At 40.2% G+C, this 22959-nt stretch overlaps 1 protein-coding gene and 1 long non-coding RNA gene across 14 annotated transcripts in view; one reads left to right on the top strand and one right to left on the bottom strand.

The window, feature by feature from the left end:
* WIPF1 (WAS/WASL interacting protein family member 1) overlaps nucleotides 1–22959 on the bottom strand; it is a 123488-nt gene that overhangs the window by 31878 nt on the left and 68651 nt on the right. For 4 of the 13 annotated variants that reach the window (XR_014080657.1, XM_081584591.1, XM_081584588.1 and 1 more), the window contains exon 2: nucleotides 13775–13902. The exons of 5 other annotated variants lie outside the window; for them this stretch is intronic. The gene's annotated coding sequence lies outside the window, so the exon portion shown is untranslated. Of the gene's footprint in view, nucleotides 1–8141; nucleotides 8340–13774; nucleotides 13903–22959 lie in introns of those variants that run through there. 4 more of the 13 variants (XR_014080656.1, XM_081584589.1, XM_081584593.1 and 1 more) reach the window with 1 other exon arrangement.
* Nucleotides 8393–14790, top strand: LOC145543355 (uncharacterized). The gene is made up of 3 exons (XR_014080661.1): nucleotides 8393–8712; nucleotides 9412–9590; nucleotides 14066–14790. It is a non-coding gene; the product is annotated as an uncharacterized LOC145543355 (long non-coding RNA).

Below are 22959 nucleotides of genomic sequence, written 5' to 3'. Positions count from 1 at the left end.
CTCTTTGGAAGCTGGGGCAATGATCTGCTCCTAGGGCTTGTTGTACCTATTGCACTGTAACAGGTTTCCTTGGTAATCCTCTGTATTTTGTTTTTCGCATTTAACAGCAGTCAGGGAAGGAGTTGGAGTTTGGGAGCCTTACCAGACACCAGTGTGGGCTATGGATGAAAACAGAATCTCTGTGAGAACATGAGTCCTGGGTCAGGAGAACATGATTGTGAATTTCTATTCTGCTGCTAATAACCTGGGATAAGACTAAGCTCTCTGTTAAATGGGGGTGTGGGAAGGATGAGGTGAACCAGTACAGCAGGGCTGGGCAGAGTAAGCAGTCAGCAGATGGGTCCAGAGCTGTGGTCCCTGAGGTGAGCACAGGTCCCGCTGGTGTGAGAGCCACTCAAGCACCAGGCAGAGGGTGGCCAGGCCTGGAGACTGAGCTGAGGCCCTGGCTCTGCCCAGAGTCCTGTGTGGGTGTGGCTGCCCCCATGGGAATGAGGCAGCCTGAGGGCTTGGCCTCCTGCATGTCCATCTTCCCTTGGGAGATGGAGTCCCACAGGAAAGGCAGCTCAGTTTCCCGGGTAGGAGGGGCTCTAGAAGAAGGGAAAAAGTGAGTAGGACAAGGGCTCCCAAAGTGTGGGCGGTCAGCTCTCCCATGGGAGCCAGGCTCCCTGGAGTTGGAGGACTGCAGCCCTACCCATTTAATGATCCTTGCTCTCCCACCCTCCCCAGGCACCGAACTTTTAACAATATACACTTTTGAGAATTAGTTGCTTTTAGAGAATCATTTCACTGTTTTTGTGTGTGTGTGTTCTGTGTCTGCCTCGAGGCATGCAGGATTTCAATTCCCTGACCAGGGATTGAACCTGTGTCCCCTGTAATGGAAGCACTGAATCTTAACCACTGGACCTCCAAGGAAGTCCCTCATTTCACTGATTTTAGTTGTTGTTGTTTGTTTTAAAATTAAGACAGTATATTTAGTCCACAAATGATACCTTTGAAGTTTAATATAAAAATAGTCCTTCTGTGTTATAAACATTCAACTCAGCAAACAATACTCTTCACAGTAAAACTATCTATTAAGGAAGAAAATGCTTGAACAAGTTAATCCATATGTACATAATTAATTAATTTTCAAGAAAGTGATCAAAGCAACTTGATGGGGAAAGGAAGGTCTTTTCAATAAATGGTACTGGAACAACTGGATGTGCATATAAAGGTTTCAGGGCTTCCCTGATGGCGCAAGTGGTAAAGAATCCGCCTACAATGCAGGAGATGTAGGAGATGCGGGCTCTATCCCTGGGTCAGGAAGATCCCCTGGAGGAGGAAATGGCAACCCCCTCCAGTGTTCTTGCCTGAGAAATCTGGTGGACAGGGGAGCCTGGTGGGCTACAGTCCATGGGGTCACAAAGAGTTGGACATGACTGAGCATGCGATGGCTTATAAAGTCTCATTTCACTGTTTAAATAACATTCATCAGAGGGAGAAAACCCAGACTTTTCTGTAATGTTCACCTGTGTGCTGAATTTTATGTGCACAAAGAAAACCACACGGATGGAAATGGGTTTTTTGTTTTCACACACAGCATTATGGGTTGAATTTATATGTTGAAGCTCTAACTCCTAGTACCTCAGCATATGACTATACTTGGAGAAAGGGCCTTTAAAAAGATAACTAAGAGGGCCCCATTGGTCTGGGCCCTCATTTAACATGACTGGGGTCCTTGTGAGAGGAGAAAGAAACACTGGGGATGTGTGAGCACAGAGAAAAGGCTGTGTGAGGACATGGGGAGAAGGTAGCCATCTGCAAGCCAAGAAGAGAGGCCCTGGGAGAAACCGAACCTGCCGACACCTTCATCTTTGATTTCCAACCTCCAGAAATGTAAGATAATAAAAGTCTGCTGTTCGAGCCACCCAGTCTGAAGTTCTTTGTTATGGCAGCCCTAGTAAATGAATAAACACAGTTTTAACAATACGTGTTACCTATCATGTCTGTTATCCACTGTGGAAATTATAACAGCTTTTGAATAAAATCTATCAATTGACTTCTCACCCAAACCATCTCTGGATGGTTAAAAAAATTAAAAAATTAAAGAAATTAAAAATCGACCTGAACCCTACAGTATGTGAGTGATTACCAAAGTTTTATTTAATCACTGAATGAATCAGTGATTCAAAATTTGGAACTCCTCTGGTGGTCCAGTGGTTAAGAATCCACCTGCCAATGCAGCTGACACGGATTTGATCCCTGGTCTTGGAACTAAGATCCTACATGCTGCACGGTGTGGCCAAAAAAATTAAAAACATTTTAAAGTCTAAAAAACTGAAATTTTAGGTGAAAACTATTGAGGTGAAAGGAGGCATCTATCAATAAACCTTTTATAAAGGAATTTACTCTGAGGGTTGAGAGAACAGAGTAGAATATTTTACATAAATGATTTCAAAATCCACTAATTCGCTCTTCATTGTCACCAACACAAATATACAAATACACACAGTATACATCAATATTTAGAAATTCTGGGCTTTCCTAGTTCTGTGAGAGAAATGGATGGTTTTGATGGTTTTACTACAGTTCTACTAGGTCAGCATCATGGTTTAAACTCACAGTGGACAGCATCACACACTGACCCTAGATCAACCAAGGTAGCTTGTGGCCCCAAGCCATTTGCTGTGTAATATTGGTTATGGGGGACACCTGTGAGAATGAGTGACTTGTTCCCCACTGTACACCCACATTTTCCCCCAACAGCATGGACAACTAGTCACTCACCCAGAGCCCAGAGTTCAGTCCAGAGCTGCCCCAGGAAACTGAGGCTTTCTTCTTCAATGTGTTCAGCTAAGAAAGCATAATTATCTCTGAATGTGAAATGACCAAGAGAATTGACGAGTTACTTAAATAAACTGTTTCTTAGTTTCTTGCAACCAACGTCAAGTTCATTCTAGATGATGCCACACGAGGCCCATACTATGGAACAACAGGAAGAGGGGAGAGATTTCCAGCGCTGTCCAGTGAAATAACCTGAAGAAGGCCAGTCTCTAATCCTGAGAATGTGTGTGTGTGTGTGTGAATCGGCCAAGTTCTATCAAAGAAGATAAGAAGCAGGTTTATTCAGTTACGTTTTATCACCATTTTGGGCTATTCAAAATTATAAAGCATTTTGCTATGCAAATCTTGCCAAAAGTCACCCTTGAATACTATTCTATCAAATGAATGAGAGAAAAGTAAACTTTTTTTTTCCCAAAAAGGTTGAATTCATCATTGTGGGGGGAGGCAGGGACAAGGAGTAGACATAATAGAAATAATACAATTGAAAAGATCCTAAGGTCCAAATGTTCTCTTGCCTTTGTTACTTTCTATTTTGTATCTTATTTTTATTTACATTCATTGACATTTTACTTTATATATAATGTCCTTAACTCATCTTCATGTATGTATTTCTTGTGTGCTCTTGACTTCTTCAGGTTAGACTTTGAGAACTTTTTTTCCTGGTTCCAAAATGATAATGCTACTTATCACTTATCTACTTATTAATTTAGAAAACAATAGATTGGGACTTCCCTGGTGGTACAATGGATAAGAATCTGCCTGCCAATGCAGGGAACACTGGTTCAATCCCAGGTCCAGGAAAATTCCACATGCCTTGGAGCAACTAAGCTCATGTGCCACAACTACAGAGCCCACGTGCTAGGGCCCATGAGCAACAATTACTGAGCCTGTGTGCCACAACGACTGAAGCCCATGTGCCTAGAGCCTGTGCTCTGGAACAAGAGAAGCCACTGCAACTAGCAAGAGCCCAAGCAAAGCGATGAATACCCAGACCAGCCATAAAGAAAGAAAGAAAACAACAGGTAACACTAAAATACAAAGATGAAAATAAAACATGACACTTGTATTTAACCACTGAACAAAGCATTTGATAATAATTAAATTATAGGTGAAAAGGGTTGAAGTTAATAATATCCAGAGATAATTCTTGTGAACATTTTGATGTATATTTTTCCAGCGTTTATACACACACACACACACACACACACACACACACACACACACATACCTCTTTGTATCTATATAAATACACACATGCACAACTGTTTCACCACATAATAACAGAAGGAAATTTATAATACATATAACTCAGTAGTGTTTTAATAAGGAAAGGCCCTTAAATTCATACTGAGTCCACTCCAAGTTATACTGTAAAAATAAAATCATTTAGCAAAAACCCAAATTGCTGCCAACATTGTAGTTTTATGATTCCTACTCAGGATTATTTTTGGTTCTATTCTTTGGAGACTTCTCCATGAGGCAAACTTGGTTGGATGTGTTGAAGATCTGAAAACCATCAGAACTAATTAAGATGAAGTCGGCTTTGTTCTTCAACTTCCTGTAAAAATGCTCAACAGGAAAATTGATGCTCACAGCAAACCACAGCCATCCTGTTTCTTTAGCACAGTCTTTTCACAGCTGCAGTTGCCTGTAGTTTCTATTTTCTGACACCAGGCCCAGTGCAACAGCTCAGTGCCCCAGCCCCAAGCATGGCATGTCGTTTTGGCCATTTTAGAAACTTTTAGTATCTTTGCATAAAGTTTGTTTCTATTATTGTGACTCGTCCTCTCAGTTCAAGCTCAGAGGGCTGTAGGCAATGAGGCAATCAATAGAAGAGGAGAAGCAAAAAAGGCTGCTCAACCCAAGAGGAAGCCAAAGGTACAGAAAAGAAAGAAGCGTTCCTTTATAAGCAAAGCAACTCCCTCACCTAGTTCGTGATCATTGTTTTTCTCAATCTGAGCTGAATGTGGCACCCACGCTTACTGTACATGGGACCGTTCATTTCTCAAAACGTACTTGCTCTTTTCTCAGCTGAGCATCAATTAAGGCAATAGCTTATGTGACTTCTGCTTACAGGTTGTGTTCTCAGTGGTAAGGGTTTGTGTCTCTGCGGTACTTGGAGGGTCCTTAGCTATTTCAGAAACACATCTTTTAGAGTTCTTGTAGATAAAGAATTGATAATTTGGGGAGTAGAGGGAAGGCATTTTTCAGAGAAGACATTCTGAAGCATCTACAATGTCATTATGATTAGTTGGGAGCTTGGACACAAACTCACAGTTTTACTATAAGAATAACTGCTGAGGAAAAAAAGGTTTCTATGAAGTGAAATTATTTTTAGAATACACAGTCCTATATGTTTAATTACATGAAAAGTTAGCACAAATTCACAGATAGCTAAACCCTCTCAAAAATGAGAAAATGAAGGTAAGTTGAATGACCCACCTGTCCTTGTTTAACTGTGGGAAAAAGAAGGTAAATCTTTTCTACTTTATCCACTTAATTAAAAAGTACCGATTTTCCTCCCACAACTTCCCATCTCTAACTAGTACTTAGTACTCTCTTTAAGGGGCTCAAATATCAAAGTTAAATCCTCAGCACCACATTTAGTTTTACCAAATCTGCCCCCCCCATTCCCCACTACATAAACACACACACACACACACACACACTCTCTCACACATACACACTCATGCACAACACACAGCATATATGTCAGCATACTCAACATATTTTATTAACTTAATTGTTGAAAGTATAGCCTTGTAATATAAGCAGAAGCGTCACCAAATTTACTTTTAAAAAAGTCAAAAGACTTTAGAAAGGAAATGATCTTACTTGAGATTATTCACTTATAGATATTTACTATCGCTGTGACATTTTAAAACAAAGCATTTGTACAATCTCAGATTCTCAGGATTAGAAAAGGACATCTCATGGCCTCTAAACTGTATTTATGAAAAAAGCTCTTGAAATTACAGTTAATTGTTAGTGGCCTTGGGCAAACTGCTCAGCCTAAGTCCAGTTCCCACAATAAAATGGGGAGAAGGGTACCTACTCAATAGGACCATTGACGAATTAAATGAGGCAATTGCTAAGTAAGTGTTAGCCATTTTTTTAAAAAAATAAAATAAGCAGAAGTCAAGAACCTAACATATAGTGAGTGCTCAACAAACATTATCTTTTCCTCTATTTAACCATGAGAAAGAGAAATCACGAGCTGATTTAAAGCCTAGCCCACATGTGCATACCCATGTAATTTCTGCATTACAAAAAAATGGCGAAGGGCGGTGTGTATAAAGTGCATTTTAAATTTCTCAGAAAAGCATACTAAGGCATTTCTTACTCTACTGTTCTTTTCTCCAGTCTTAATTTTCAGGACTGAGGGTTGCCAAATTATAGACAGAGGTATTTAATACTTATGATAGTCCAAGGGAAATGTTCTTTTCAACAAGAGGTAAATAAGTGACAATTTGGAAAAACAAAAATGAGTCAAACCTTAAACCAGGAGGGGATCACAATTTAAATAGCCAGAAACTCCCAACAAAATGACGTGTTTACGAAATGCTAAGCAGACTTCAAAGAATATAAACCTTGAAAGGTCCAGGAATTAGGTAGCTCACTTCCTCTTACACTTTAGCACAGGCCGGGGAACCTCCAGCCTATAGGGCATATCTAGAACTTGATTTCATCAATGATCAGAGTGAAATTGCTGCTGGACCCCAGGGAAAATTCTTCACCCTGGGGAATTCTCTGAATACTGCTGTTCATCCAGAGTATGCATAATATTAAAGGTTTAGTGCCAAATCGCTTCAGTCATGTCTGACTCTTTGCAACCCCATGGTCTGTAGCCCACCAGGCTCCTTTGTCCATGGAATCTTCCAGGCAAGAATACTGAAGTGGGTTGCCATTTCCTTCTCCAGGGGATCTTCCCAACCCAGGCATTACACCCTTGTTTCTTACATCCCCTGCATTGGCAGGCAGGTTCTTTACTGCTAGCACCACCGGGGAAGTCCCTAAAAGTTCATACATTAAGAGTAATTGAAGAGCTGTGAGCAATTAACCAATGGATGAAGTTTTTGAAAAGCATTAGAAAACCTGACTCTGATTTTAGATAGATCATTTAAGTGCTTTAGACTATACAAGGGAGAATTTTGACTAAATGTTGTTCCAGTTCAGAAGCAATATAACTTTATGAAGTTAATGCATAAGATTAGACCCACAATCCAAGTGACCAGAAAGAGTATGGTTTCCACCCTAATGGTCCTCAAAGTCTTTTTCAAGCTTTTCATCTTCCTCTCTCACTATCCTGACTTATTCTTTCTCCTGCTTCCTCACTTTCTCTCAACCAAGCTGTCCTACTTGTCTTAATAAGAATCTTCCTGCAGCCTTTTCTTCATTTTACCACTTGTCCATTTTCTATATACACACTAGTTTTGCCATTGAATTATTTAAAAGAACTTATACTTATTGACCAAAGTTTTATGTACCCTCTTAACTTTTTAAAGCTTTATTTTATACTTCTTCATGGGGTAAAAGGAATATAAGTCAAGTTGCTTTCTCATATATGCTCCAAAGGAAAAAAAGCATTTTTATTTTTTTTTGATACAAAAGTTTCCTTAATCCTGCTCTGTAGATATTTGAGTACACTGCTTGGAATATGAAAATTACAATGCTTTGTGTCACAATATTAACCATATTAAATGCAACTGTTTATAATGAATGCTGCAGAATTTGATCAGCAATAGTTAATTGTGCACTGCACTGTTCAGATATTGAATAGAATGGTTCTAAACGACAAATCACCTTTGTCCTAAAAGACTGCTTAGAAATAGCTTGGGATTTGAACTTAAGTAACCAGTCTGTAGCAACAGACTGGCAAGAGTGGAGTTGCACAGTACTTTCCTTTGAAGTTTCCAGAGTCTCCTTTTGCTTTAAAAGCACTTACTGTTGCTGGCCAAAGTGAGAGTTCAAAGGTAGTCATGTGGACAAACTGTACCATCCACTGAAAGGATACAGTTAGCGACATAAACCCCCATTTTAACTGGGAGAAAAAAATTACTGTGGATCCAAACTTGTCCAGTGGTCAGGAAAAATTCTGCTGAAAATCTTGCTTACATTTTAGTTCAAAACATAAGTTCTAAATTGCCCACAATCACCATAGTGGTGAAACTAGTCTTGTGTGCAACAGGACCACATGGTGCTCTACTGAAAAATTAAACAGTTTTATCTCAGCATACAATGGTCCATTAAAAGCCGTTTAGTCCTCCCCACTAACTGAATAAAGGAAATACACGGAGTTTGAATATAATTTTTCTTACCGTTAAACGATACTGCAGGAAGGCATGATCAGGGACACAAGCAGGCAGGGAGCAAACGAGAAATGAGAGAGAAAACCGTCACCGTGAAAGCCATCATCTTCTAACACAAACAAGGGGTCGTTTCTGGACCGCCATTTTGGACAAGCTCTGGCCTCTTGTTAAATGTGACATACTGAGTCAGAGCAGACGTCCTTCTGTGGTTATTCACTTCCTGTCTGATTAATTTGTTGCTTGTTCCTTCCTCCTTTTCTGCATAAAAAGGAGCTAGATTGGTTTTACTTAAGAAGCAAACAACAAAAAAAAACCTCTATATTTGGAAATTTAAATGTTTCTCCTTCCCACCAGGTGTAACATACCTTTTGGTACAAGGACAAGAGGAGATAACAACTCGAGCTGGTTAACAGCTCAACTTTATTCTAGACACCTCCACAAAAATAGCTGCTTATGGAACGCGAGAGTCTCTCAGGAAATTTCATTTTAAAGTATCACTCTTGATATTGATAATAACATTTAGGATTAAGGAAAAGAGTCACTCAAGATCTAAAAGCTCCAAATAACACTGATAAATAAGGTAAGTGATTCTTCCTCATCTACAGAGCAGTCAAGTGTGTAGGGAGTAAGTTACAAATGCATGTGAAGAAAGCTAGTCAGGTGTATGAAGGCAAATGAGTTTTTGAAATGTGATTCTGGTGCCCAAGTCAGAATAAATGATATACAGGCTCACCTCATTTTATTGTGCTTTACAGATATTGCATTTTTTTTTTAAACAAACTGAAAGTCTGTGGGAACCCTGAGATGAGCAAGTCTATTGGTGCCATTTTTCCTTCAGCATTTGCTCACCTTGTGCCTCTGCTTCACATTTTGATAATTCAAGCAATATTTCAAACTTTTTCACTATTATTATATTTGTTATGGTGATCTGTGATACTGATCTTTGATGTCACTACCACTACCACAACACATTGACGGCTCAGATGAAGATTACCACTTGAATGAAGTTTTTCCAAACTGAGGCAGAGTTGATTTACAAGAGCAATAAAGTAGTTATTAATTTAGGTATGTATGTAGATTAAAATTTTTTGCTTTTTAATTATTAGTTTTTGTTTTTTAAAAATTTTTGTGCATTTTTTTAGACATGAGGCTATTGCACACTTAATAAACTATAGCAGAGTATATGCATTGGGAAACCAAAAAAATTGGTGTGGTTTGCCTTACTGCAATATTTGCTTTATCTTGGTAGCTCAGAGTAGAATTTGCAATGTCTCCACAGTATGCCTGTATAGGTCAAGTCAGCTGAAGATCAGAGTTTTCCATGCCAAAATATTTTGTTTCCATCCTCCATACTTAAATGGGGTGACGATACTCTCCCAGAAGATGCTTGACAGAAAAGCAGTGATGATAAGCAGAAGGAAGAAAGTCTGATTCCTCATTATTAAAGGACTCTGAGAGGTGGGTAGGCAATGGAATATGCATAGAAAATACTACACCAAAACTTGAGAAATGTATAAAAATCTGAAAACACTCTCAATTTTTTCTCAATCTATCTGACTATATCTATTCAGACATATTTGTGACACACACCATGTAACTCTCAGAAAACAGTATCAGCTGAAAGAATGAAAAAGAGGCATATTTTGGAAACTAACATTGTAAAATTTGATTCTGGGGTCCTGATTCTGCTGGGTTCAGAGGAAAAAGGTATGAAAAGATCATAAGCTGCCTAATATTCCATTATACATGAAATGATGGGACTGGGTGGATCAGGGGGCTGTTGGAAACGTGTGGAGGCATTTTCCACTGGGTGGGTTGGAAAGGGGTGAGGAGGTTTGTAGGATTCATGGGGTGGAGCCAGGAATGTCAAGTTTTCTGTGATGCTTAGGACAGGCTCACTCCCAATACTGGAAGGGCTTCTAGAGTGGAGTACTGGGATAGTTGACTAAGTACTAAGTACTGGAAGTTGACTAAGGTTCTTTTAACTCTCAATTCTTTAAGATAGGCTGCACAAGGATTTGTGATGCCAAGTTACGGCAGAATTCTTATAAGTGGAGGTGGTTTAGTTGCTAAGTCGTGTCTGACTCCTGCGACCCCATGGACTGTAGCTTGCCAGGCTCCTCTGTCCATGGGATTTCCCAGGCAAGAGTACTGGAGTTGGTTTTACCACTGAATCAGTGGGGATTCCCACTCCTAGAAATGGAGCTTCCTAGGATTAGTGATCTGGACTCTTCTATTTTGCCCAGTGCCACTGGAAGGCACAGACTTTATTCATCTCACCTAATGTAGGCTCTGGAGTCCAAGGGGCACTTAATACACGAAAAAACACACGCAGACCTGGGGCTGGACAGGAAGGGGAGGCCTGCAGTTATTATCTCCTTCGCCCTCCACTAACCTTGGAAAAACAAAAAACTTGATCAACTACTAAGTAAATACCTGAATGACTCTTTGGGGAAGTCTAACTATAGTTGGGTCTAAAAAGAGAACATAGGCAATACGGTGATTTTGCTATGTACTTACAGAATTACTTTTTAGTTCTCTAATAAGTAATGCACCCTAAACACACACACACACGCCCCCCAGGACATGATAGATCATGACTATCCCCATCCATTAGGAAAAACTCAACTAGAAGGGAGTATGTCACTTAGAAGTCTGGAGCACATGACACATTCAAGGGAGTAGTTGTCTAGGGTTTGGGTCTATTCCACCTTTAATGAGAACTTGTAAGCACAGTCAACTTTGGACACATTTATCAGGTGTCTACTATGCACCAAAGGACATAAATCAGATAATGTTCCTCCCTGTTTAAAACCGTGTGATGGTTTCTCATTTCACTTTAAAAATCCAAGCTCTGCCTAGCCCACAAGGACTCACAAAATCTGCCCACCCACCTGCCCCCAGCTCTCTGACCTCATTTCAAGTAAACTCTGTCTTGCTAATTACCTTCCAGCCCTTTCTGTTCCTTAAATGCACAGGCTCATTTGCATCCTGGGTCTGACACTTGTAAGCCCTATTACCTTACTCTTCCTTGCTGGTTCCTTCTCATTCTCCATTTGTCAGCAAAAATGCCCCCTCTCATGTCCCATCTCTGCTCCTGTCTTCCTTTATCCATCGCACTTCTCACCATCTGGTATTCTTTTCATTTATTTAATTGCTTATTTACTTGCACATCTCTCACCACTAGAATTCAAGTTCCATAGGACCTTGTTTCCTGTTGTCTTAGGATCTAGAACAGCACCTGGTGGGTGTCAATGAATGTTACTTGTTGAATGAAAGAGAAAATAATTAAAAATTGTACCATAACATAACACTCCTTTAAAAGCTTGAGACTGTTCCCCCTAGAGCAGTGACTGAGGAAAGTTAAGGACTGACTTGAACCCCCTTCTTGGGAAGGCTTAGGCTAAAGGGAAATCTTCCAGGGAAAGGATACCAGAGATCAGCAGTGAGCCCTTTAGCTCACTGAGGGGCTTGGCAATGCAGGCAGAGTCTCACGCACTGCAAGTGGTTCGTGTCATTGAGCCGTGAGGAGAGAAAAATGGGCTAAGAAAGTTGAAGACTGAGACAAAGGAAAGATCACGTGGTGGGCGGGGGAGGGTTCCGACAGCATTACTGACAAAGCAGACCTGGAGGCCTCCCTCTGCAGTGAATGCCACACAGGTAGATGTGAGACATGAAAGTGCTTTCTGTCTCTTCCTCTGTGCCCAGGTGCTCCCAGATCAGCATCAGTTTAAGAGGAAATGGGAGTCCAGAGAGATTAAGTGACGTGCCTCTATCACACAGCAGGCAGCAGCAGAGCTGGTGCCAGAAGCCCGGTCTCTCTCTCCGTGGTCCAGTGTCATTATGGCCTTAAGTTCAGGGGAAGATTTCACTTAATTCCTTTGTATAAGCATAAGAAGAGGTGGAATGAAGAGCGGTAAGGAGAAGGCTGTAACATGGAGGGGAGCAGTTGATGGCAGTATTAATATTAGTGTTGGGGATGTTTGTATTGATGTTGGGGCTTCCTTGGTGGCTCAGACTATAAAGAATCAGCCTGCAATGCAGGAGACCTGGGTTTGATCCCTGGGTTGGGACGATCTCTTAGAGAAGGGCATGGCAACCCACTTTAGTATTCTTGCCTGGAGAATTCCATGGAAAGAAGAGCCTGGTAGGCTACAGTCCATGGAGTCACAAAGAGTTGGACATGACTGAGCGACTAACACTTTCACTTTTTTTCTAAAATCACGTGATTCCCATATTTTAATACTTTGAAAGTAGAATTCCTCTTACAATAAATGCATACATTTACTTGTACTGTTTCTTCTTCCCCATAAAAAGCTATAAGATAAGGGGGGTGTTTTGCTATTGAAGAAAATGGTGTTTTAGAATGAAAGGAGTACAATATTCTAAAACATGTTTCTACTACCGGGGAAATACTGCACCATAACAGGTGCATTTCACTTTTTTTTTTTCACTTTTTTCACTGGGTATGTTAGTATATTGAAAGGCTGAAGAAAACTGGATTGAGAACCTGAGGCAAATAAAGACAATCATGACTCTAGACTTCAAAGGGAATTTTAAATGCATATATCACCTTATTCAACACATGGACCAGTCCCAGCCTAAAGACAGAGCAAAACAATAATCAACAGTCTCCAGAACAATCAAGTGAAGAATCTTTCATATTAATCTACAGAAACAGAAGATGAAGAGCAGACAGAGATTATAGCACAACACTGTGGTTCTCACCTGGAAAAAGCAGTAAGAATCACAGTCAACGACCCTCCTATGGTGACCCCAAATCAACAGAGACTGAGTAGAGGCAACAGTGCCATGAATAAAATATAAGGAAAATTGATTTCTTTTAATTCCAGTTTTTCAAACTGTGTTTCCATGACTACCTGTTATGGTGCAGTATTTCCCCGGTAGTAGAAACATGTTTTAGAATATTGTACTCCTTCCATTCTAAAACACCATTTTCTTCAATAGCAAAACACCCCCCTTATCTTATTGCTTTTTATGAGGAAGAAGAAACAGTACCAGAGTAAATGTACACATTTATTGTAAGAGGAATTCTACTTTCAAAGTATTAAAATATGGGAATGATGTGATTTAAAAGAGCAGAAACAAAGGAATTAGCTTCTTGCCCATAAACCTATCAGTAGTTATATAGAAGTTATATATATATATAGTTATATAGAAGTTATATATATATATAGTTATATAGAAGTTATATATATATATAGTTATATAGAAGTTATATATAGTTATATAGAAGGTTGATCATTTAAAAATAATCTCAGTTCACACTGGGATGTTTAGGAGAAGTCATGGGTTGAGGTGTCATGTACTAATATCTGTGTTTTGTACATGTATGTACCTAGGAACTTTGTAACATGCATCTTAAATAATAACAAACTTTTTTATTTGAAATATTTTAGACTGAAAACGATTTCAATCCCACTTTCTAAAATTAAAAAAAAATTATGATACTGATCTATATATGTATTTTTTTTCTGTTTGAAAGATATCATTGGGACCGACGAGTAACTTTAAAATGAGAGCTTTGTACAAATATTGAAACACATGAGATCTAATGATTTAGAACTAATTAATCTTTTGAATTGAGCATATTGTCGAAAGCGATTTTTGAAGGGCAGTACCATTGTTCCATGATGAAACTTTCCTTCTTTGCCTTCTGGGCACCATCTTTAATTTCCATGTCTTCAAGTCTTGAAAAAGTTGATGTTAATGGAAGTATTCACTTGTCTGGTTGAAATAAAGCCTGTTTCTGTTGTGAAAAAAAAAAAAAAAAAAAAAAAAAAAAAATAAAAATAATCTCAGAAACAGAGAAATTGAAAACTAACATCACACTATTCTATGTCCTGCTAATATAAATTGCTATAACCTTACTTGGGGAAACATTTGCAACATATTTCCTTGTGTTTTGGCAGCTCAGCATCCACTGACCCTACTTACAATGATGTCCTTCAGTTTTTGTTTGGAGACTCATCCCTCCCTCCCTCCCAGACCCTGTGGGTCCAGAGGAATTTACTCCGATTCCAGATACATGAATTGCTGGTTCATGGGAGCCATGCATTCATGCAGCCCCAGAGACTTTTCTTGGCGATAGCCTGTGGCCTCATCAGAACCAAGGGAATTTGTGTCTAGAAGACAGAATTCTTCCTGAGGGATGGAGCTGGGTCTGTGAGGATGGAGGGGCTGAAACTGACTCACTCATCCTCTGACCACATGGGGTCTGAAAATGAGACCAACAAAGTGAGGAACTAGGGATGGAGAAAACCCAGCTGTTGCTGTTATTGGCTGAATCCTTCTACACCTGAAGCTAGCTCTATTTTGGAGTTTTAACTTATACTAGCAAATAAATTCTCTATTTCATGCAAGTTACTGTGGTTAGGTTTTCTATTACTGGTAATACAAACACTTATGTGATACAGAAATCAGTACTAGAAGTGAATATTGAATGTGAATAACCCTAAAATGTGCAACTGGCTGATTTAAGGTTGGGTGACAGCTGGTGCAGGCTCTCCTGGGCTAGGAAGTTGGCCATTCTGGTTATGTGATGGCATCACTGCTGGTTAGGCTGCCACCTAGTGAAGCCTGGGTCGAAGACCACAAGCCTACTGAAGGTGCACCATTAAAGAATTCAGAGAAAAAATTAGAAGGTTGGAGTGTGTCAGCTACTTGCAGCCTTCAGTGAGATACACAGGAAAGAGATAAACTTAGGATGAAACTTATTGGAAGCCTGGTGGGGAGGGGAGCAGGGAAGGGCTTTGTCAATACAGGCCTTTTTTCCCCCCCCTGTGATGTGCAACCAAGATGTTTGAGAGTCAAATAATCTGGAGCCTTTTGGGGTTAAAAACCCCAGTTCTCTACGCTATGCTAACATTAGGCAGAACAGGGCCAAAAGATAACAACAATATCAGGAAAGAAGTCCGACACAAAGGAGAAGCTGAACTTCCCACTGTCTCCCCCAAAGACATCGTGTTCTCTCGTCTGAGCAAAAGGCTGTTACCTTTATTGTGATATACTGGGTTCCATCTCATGAGCAAGGAGTAAATTAACAGTGGCTTCACCACCTCAGGCCACTGTTTCAAAACTGTACCTAATCAGAGACTGAGATAAAGGCCACAGAACTTATGAGCGGAGGGTGGTTCATTTGCTGGGAGAGAGAGTGCCCAGGCTTGGTTCCACATTCAAAGACTGTGACTCAACACAATTTTGAGTTTTGTTCTCTACACCATTTTGAGTTTTGTTCACTAGTCCATGGACCTCGGGGATTCTAGAGAATCTTATCATGTTTTTAAATACTAGAGGATAAAACCCTGGAATGGTTGAAAACAGCTAATGACTGCATAAATCCTAAGGCAATCCCTAGATCCGTGAAGCCAGAGAACAAGGCATAGACTGCGGAACAGGTGCGGCCTTGCTATAGAGATGGCTTTGGAAGACAACAGATAAGGAAGACCCTTAAGGAAGAGCAGAAGGAAGTTAAGCCACTGACTGACCAAAGTTCTCATACCATCGCCACACAGGTAGAATCTGTTCACTGGGTTATAAAATACGCTAGAGACAGGTGACAAATGACTCCTCTCCTTTCCCAAATGGAAGCTTAATTGTGAAATTCTTCTACTGTCTTCTTTCCACTATTGTATACTGGGTGTTACATTTATAATTTACCACTGGACCATGATACACTACATTTGGGGCTGACAGACAAGATTGTGGAAAGTTTGGTCTTGACACTAGACTTGGACCTCAACTGTCTACTTTTTTGGGGGAGGAAGGTGAGTGATTTATTATGTGTGGGCATTTTTTAAACTGTGTGTGTAAGATGTGTGTGTATGCATATGTGTGTGTTGGACAGGTAAACAGAGTACACACTGGTTGCTTTGGGGCTGTCTATCATCCATTCCCCTAAATTACAGCAGAGCCTCAGATTTGGGGAGAGAGGCGTGGACTGATCTTTCATTCCTGCTCTTCCAGCTTCAGCAGGAAACTATGTTCAGTATCATGTAATAAACCAAAATGGAAATGAATATGAAAAAGAATATATATATATATATAAAACAGAATCACTTTTCTGTATATCTGAAACTAATATAACATTATAAATTACTGTGCTTCAATAAATAAATGAGGTAATTGGAAATCTGAATGTTGATATTTAATAATACTAAGATTACTGCTAATTTTAAAGAGTGATAATATTATTGAAGTTATGTTGTTTTCTATAGTCTTTAAAGTTTTAGAGATACATACTGAAATATTTGTATATGGTAAGATACGATGTCTAGGTTTGCCCTGATAGGAAAAAGGGGGAAAATAGGTATAGGTTTACAGAAAACAAAATTGGCCTGAAATCATCATTCTTGAAGCTGGGTGAAGCATACATGGCAATTCATTATAATGTTCTGACTACTTTTCATATACATTTGAAATATTTCTATAGCAAAAAGTTTAAACAATGGTATGAAAATGATTTGTGGCTCACTCACAAGAGGCCTCATCCACTAGAGGCTGTTAAAGGGATTTGCTCACTCTGTTATAATCGTGTTCAGATCTGGGAGTTTTACAGAAGTTACCTTTAGCTCCTCAAAATGACCTCTTTGGTTGATGGCTGGATGAAATGGAACAGAGATTGAGGGCTCCCTTATACTGATTCAGAACCCATGTAGTTCTTCCTAGAAAAGCATCCAATTCTCAAACTTGGGGACTCTATTAAAGGCAACAAAAAAGCAAAAATCTAAATTCCAATATACCAACCAAAGAACAAAAGAAAACAACCCTCCTCCTAGACTAGAACTGTCCATCCAAAATAAAATTTGGTCTATATGTGCAGTTCCATATTTTCTACTAGTTACATTAAAGGGAAAACAATATAAAATAGTAATATTTTATTTAACAACCTGTTTCAAAAATATTATCACTACAACATGTACTCACAATAAAAAGCCTCACAATAAAAAGCCTATTGGTTAGTTATTTTGCACTCTTTTTTCCTATTAAGTCTTCAAGAACTGGTGTGTATTTTACTATGAGTGACAATTTCAAACACTCAGGAGCCACTACCACACTGGACAGCACGGTCCAGATGGTGAGGGCCTGGTGGGAAGAGGCCTCTCCGTATTCTAGGTAATTTAATTAAAATGCAAACACTTCCCAGGTAGTCACCAACATCCAATACACGTGGCCCATGGGGGGAAAAAACCACGTGAGACGGAGGGAGAAGTTTCTTACAACTTCAGGGGCCAGTGGGAGGAAAGCCCCGTTTTCACATCCTGCCAAGTATTTGCTTGTGCACACACCCAGAGACAAGCTGCTGGCATATGGATCGTTGTGTGTTCCTCCTGGATGCTAATCTGGTGGCTTCATCAGGGATGAAGCTCAGGATGGGGTCTCTACCATAATTTGTGGGGTGGGAACAACAGCCATATTGCTCCCTATCCAGTCCTCTCTCCAGCCATATGGCTGGTTACTCCATGTCTATTGCCAGAGGATAGAACCACGTGGACAAGAAAGCCCTCCACTGACTCCTTAGGAAACAAGGGTCTATCCAGCTCTATGTCTTTGGGCCTGAGGCCACTCAGCTGAACCCTGCAGAAGGGCTCACTGACCTGAGACTTCCCCGGGGACCCCTTGACTGCATGGAAGCTGGGCTTGGCTGGTGCAGCTGCTACCTGGAGATGCAGACCCAACCCTTCTGCATGTGGGCAGGAAATAGGGGTATTTGTGGGCGTCACAACAATGGGGATGGGATGCTGGCCAAGGGTGCTAGTCAATCTGCAATGTATCAGACTGTCCCATTCAACAAAGAATTGACCCACATGACCTTCAAAGGTCCTGGTAGACACTGATGTAGGTGAAAAAACTGTTTAGTAATCTGAGCTGACAATTAAACTACATTTTACATGCAATTCAAAGTAAATAAATACTGTTGTATTAGTCCCCAAGTTTCCCAGTAATACAACTGTCATATAAATGAAATACTATGCTTTTCACAGCTCTTTACCAAGAGTTGTTCACCTTGGCTGGAAAATGTGTCCCAATGCATTGCCACTTGTGCGAATGAAGTCTCTCTTCCCCAAATTAGTCTGCAGTCGCAATGCCCCACTCACAATGATTATCAGTGTAACTGCAAAACCCTGACTGCTTCATTTTGTTTGCTAATGAGTAGTACCTGATTGCTTACAATTGAAGTTATTTTATAATAAATTACATTCCTTGTATTAATTAATAAATTATAATTGTAATTAATCCTCTTCTTAATTACAGATAAAGATTACACAGATTTGGGGAGGAATGATGTGTGAGGTCAGATTATTTCCCTGGTGAAAGTTCACTGACGTTTGTGAAGGGGACATTAGAAAACCCTGTTATTCAAAGTGAGTCCGGGGTCAGACAGGGCTGCGAGCCACCGCTTCTGCGCATGCCCCTGACCGAGTTCCCTTTGAAGTCAGGCATCGCTGGGGCGGCTGGAGGAGAGGCAGAGGCCGGGCAGCTGGCTTCGCGATGTCCGCGAGGAAGGCCGGCTCCACCGAGGGGGCGGCGCGAAGGAGGAGCCCAAGAAGAGATGGGCGAGGTTGTCTGCTAAACCGGCTCCCGCAGAAGTGGAAACAAAGCCAAAAAATGTGGCAGGAAAGGATACATCCTCAGACAAAAAAATGCAAACAAAAGGGTGAGAGCGGAGCAAAGGGGAAACAGGCTGAAGTGGCAAGACACTAAAGAAGTTACCTGTAGAAAACGGAGAATCTAAAAACCGAGGAGAGCCCAGCCTCTGATGGAGCAGGAGAGAAAGAAGCCAAGTATGCTGAATATCACACACCCAATCCTATCAGGGGTCCCTTCTCCCTTCTTGTATGATCCAGAGATCTATTTTTATCAACCGTTTTGAAATGCACATTTTTCAAGCAGCTCTAGAAACGTTTTTAAAAATGAAGGAATCCCACCTCATCCCATTTTTTTAAGTGTAAATGCTTTTCCTTTTTTTAAAGAGGTGAAAGCATTTGCTGGTTGTTTATTTTTTGGTACAATAAGAAAACAAGTGGGATGTTGAATATTAGAGGCTTCGATTATCTTGGGTGTCAGTTTAATGTTCCATAGATGAGGGGTTCCTTTTATATCCTATCCTATAATACAAAGCATGGCAGTTTTGTATTATACTGCCATATATATGGTTTGGAGTCAGTTGTGTATTTCATGTCTTGAACACTTGACTTCTCTTCCCATGTTGTTTTTGGTAGAACTGCTGCCTAAAGCAGACCACTCCTTGATCTTGGCTCCCTGGGGACAGAATTTTGCACACTCTATAACATCTTTGGTTGAACCGAGTGATCGACAATTTATGTATGTAGTGTATATGATTTAAATTGTGAATTCATGGGACTTGCAATGTAACAGCATGGCAATATTTGAAGATATTGGTCCTTGATATTCTGTTAAGGAAAATCTGCCTCCAAATTTTAAGCTGGGAAGTTGCTGGAATAACTGTTTAGAAAAGAATCACAACTACATGATTTTTTTAAGATTTTTCATGTGTATATTGAGAATTGTGAACAAATTGAAATGTCTGTGTACTGATCCTCAAAACAACTACATGAATTTTTAGATCTTTGCTAAGTATTTTAAGAATTGTGTGCAAACTTAAATGTCTGTGTACTGATCATAGAATCTCAATTATGAAAGAATTTCTTGAAGCACATGAAAAAAAAAAGTCAGGCATGGCAATTTGATGGCTCTGCTCCTCCAGCCTGGGGAATGGGGAGAGGAGCCCGCAAGGACTGTCCCAGCTGCTCACCTACAGTCCTGGGAGGGATTCTCACACTGTTTCCCAATGGTCACAGCTGCATTCAGAGCTTCTTGCCGCTCTTCCTTAGCAGGCCCTGCTTCTCTCAGTGGTTTGGCTGAAACAATGTGTTCTACTCGAATGACCCCAGATTCCATCTGATTTTGCCACTGCAAGAACTTTCCGCCTCCCATTTGGCTGCTCTGAAGTCTCCAAATGACTGACTGGGAAAACAGACTGTTGGAAAAACACCTCCAGGTTGTCTTAAAGGGATGGCTGCCCCACCAGGCCACTGGAAAGGCAGTGCAAAGTGCCTCCCGCTGGACCAAATGCATGTGCATTGTTCCCCTCAACTCCAAATACAGGTGGAGGGGCAAGAGATCAGAAGACATGCGGCCACGAGGTGACCTGCTCTACCACTGTGTATGTGTGTTGTTTTTGGCTTGTTGGGGTTTTTTGTTTTTGTGTTTGCTCAGTGCTGACTAAAGGACTCCTCCCCCTGCCGCATGGAAGCTGCTTAATTCAGTCTTGGATCATTTCATCCTGTTGAAACCATTCCAGCAGAATGGACAGAACCATCAGCTGATGGCTGGTGCGAAAAGCAACTCCATGACTACATTTAAATATTGACTAGTTTGAGAATAGCAAACCACAAAGACATGAGGTGTAAAAACCACATGTGGTTTATCTTTTGTAGGACACCCTCAGGAAGGTAAATGGACATAGTTTAAAAAAAAGTCAAAATGGTTTCTCCCCGCTTCACCCCTACCTACCACCATTAAAAAATAATAAACAAAACAAGACTAAGCAACAATTAAACTGAGCCCAACCTGGGTGTTAGACTTGGCTTTGGGATGGCAGCTCTGTCCTAGCAAGGCAAATATGTAGCTGTCTGGGTTCCACAACCAAGGTCAAACATAACCCTGACCTGGGTCTACAGCCCTCCCAACTCCAGCCACTGCCCTTCCTGGTCACCACAGCTGTCTTCCTTATTCACTGGCCCCTCTGGCCCCAGACGCAATCTCCTGGCCAGTCTTCTCCAGCCAAGAAGAAAAACACACAAGGAAGGTGATTTTCCAGAAGCAAAATCTTCTAGGATCTTTTATCTGCTCTCCCTGTCTGTGTACCTGTCTCTAACTACACGGCTGACCAGGAGTGGGAAAACTATGAGGGCTCTCATGCAGTCTCAGCACCTGTGGTGTGCTGAGTGCTGGTTCAGGTGTTAGGGATGCCACAGGGATCAAATGGTGAGATCACACAGTGATCACCACACTCACGGAGCTCGCATTCATATCTGAGTTGATGGTGTGATAGAAGGAAAGCAATGTATCTCCCATTCTGTGCAGCACAGGTGTTACACAGAGTAGCCTTAACAAGGTCACACCCAGAGAAAGGGCTAACTCAGGCAGACTCTAGTGTAAACGTACAGTGCATCAAAGTCTGGGGGTAATCATTTCTATTTGAGAACCATTTCCATACGAACATACTTGAGGAAACCCTGCCAGGCCAGCCCACAAAAGTCATTTAATACACAACAGGGCTCAACTAAAACTTTAGTTTCAGTTCTTTAAGAGAGAGGGTTACATGACTCTGCTGCACCAACCTCAGCTTCTGCCCCATCCCCAAGCCAGCCCTACACTTTCCCTTGACCCCACTCCAGATGTAAGGGGCCCCTGTCCCTAAGTACTTCTTACCCAGCAGTCCTAACTCCCCTCCATAGGGTAAGATGATCTCATCAAGATGTCAGGAGGAAATTGACTTGCTGCCTTTTATTTTTAAAGACAAAGGAGTTGTTAACCCAAGTTAGTAGGCTTTTTGTTCTGAGAAAGGAAGACATTCAGGTGGAGGGAAATGCTGTCTGGGTGTCTGGGGTAAACTTAAATTTCTCCTACTTTTTATAGTTTTCTTCCTTAAAATAAATACATATTATGAAAAAGTCTTATGTGAAAAGTTTAGAAAATATGAATAATGTAATTTTAAAATGACCCATTAATACTCAGAGAAAACCAGTTACCATTTTAGACTTTCCTTCCAGTCTTTTTTCTTCTCTGGGTATGCATCTGAAATGGGATCATACTATATATATATAGTTTTATATTCATCTTTTTCACACTCCCCTATGTTATCAAATATTAGCCTAACATAATTTTAATAGCTGCATGTTTCATTTTTATGGATGTTCTATTACCTATGTAAATATTTTTCATTGTTAGAAATTTAAATTACATCCAATTTATTATTAAAAATCCTACTATGACTAATATACTTGTATTGAAATGTTTGTGATCCTTTCAGATTATATCCTTAGGGTACATTTATTAGAGTACAATAACTAGAAATGGAATATATGAAGTTTTTCCTTTTTCCTCTTGATACATATTGTTATACTGTTTTCTCAGTTTTACCATTCTTATTCTCAGTAGCACCCATTTCATTTCTTTTCAACATGCACTATTGTCACTTTTCAAAATCTGCTAATTTGATAGACAAAAAAATTGTATGTATGAGCCATTTTAATTTTTATTTCTTTGATTATTAATGAGGTTGACAATGTTTTATATATTTACTATCTTCTCCATTTTTTTTTTTTTAAATGTAATCTGTTTCTTTGGCTGTGCCTGGTGTTAGTTGCAACATGTGAGATCTTTAGTTTTGGCATGTGGAGTCTTAGTTGTGGCATGTGGAATCTAGTTCCCTGACCAGGGATCGAACCCGGGCCTCCTGCATTGGGAGCACAGAGTCTTAGCCACTGGACCACCAGGGAAGTCCCTCTTCTGCATTTTTTGAATATCTTTTTCCATTAGCTATCTGTTATCTGGATTTTTTTTTTTAAATTATAGGCTTTTGAATCTTTTCCCTTATTTGTTTTTGAATTTAAAAACCATCTAAAGGCTCCGTGATTTTTCATAGATAAAATAAAATGCTTTAACCATTGGGAGACTGGGTGGACAGCAGTGACCATTTCTGTGTGTTTATAAAGCAAATTTCATAAATCAAGAATCACCCCTACTCCCAACAGATAATATGCTTACAAAAGAATTC

Source organism: Giraffa tippelskirchi, chromosome 3, assembly GCF_054371585.1.
Source record: "Giraffa tippelskirchi isolate mGirTip1 chromosome 3, T2T-mGirTip1v1.2.pri, whole genome shotgun sequence".
In the NCBI taxonomy this organism is placed as follows: Eukaryota; Metazoa; Chordata; class Mammalia; order Artiodactyla; family Giraffidae; genus Giraffa; species Giraffa tippelskirchi.
The sequence above is the reverse complement of the archived record's forward strand: the minus strand, read 5'-3'. Positions and strand labels throughout refer to the sequence as shown.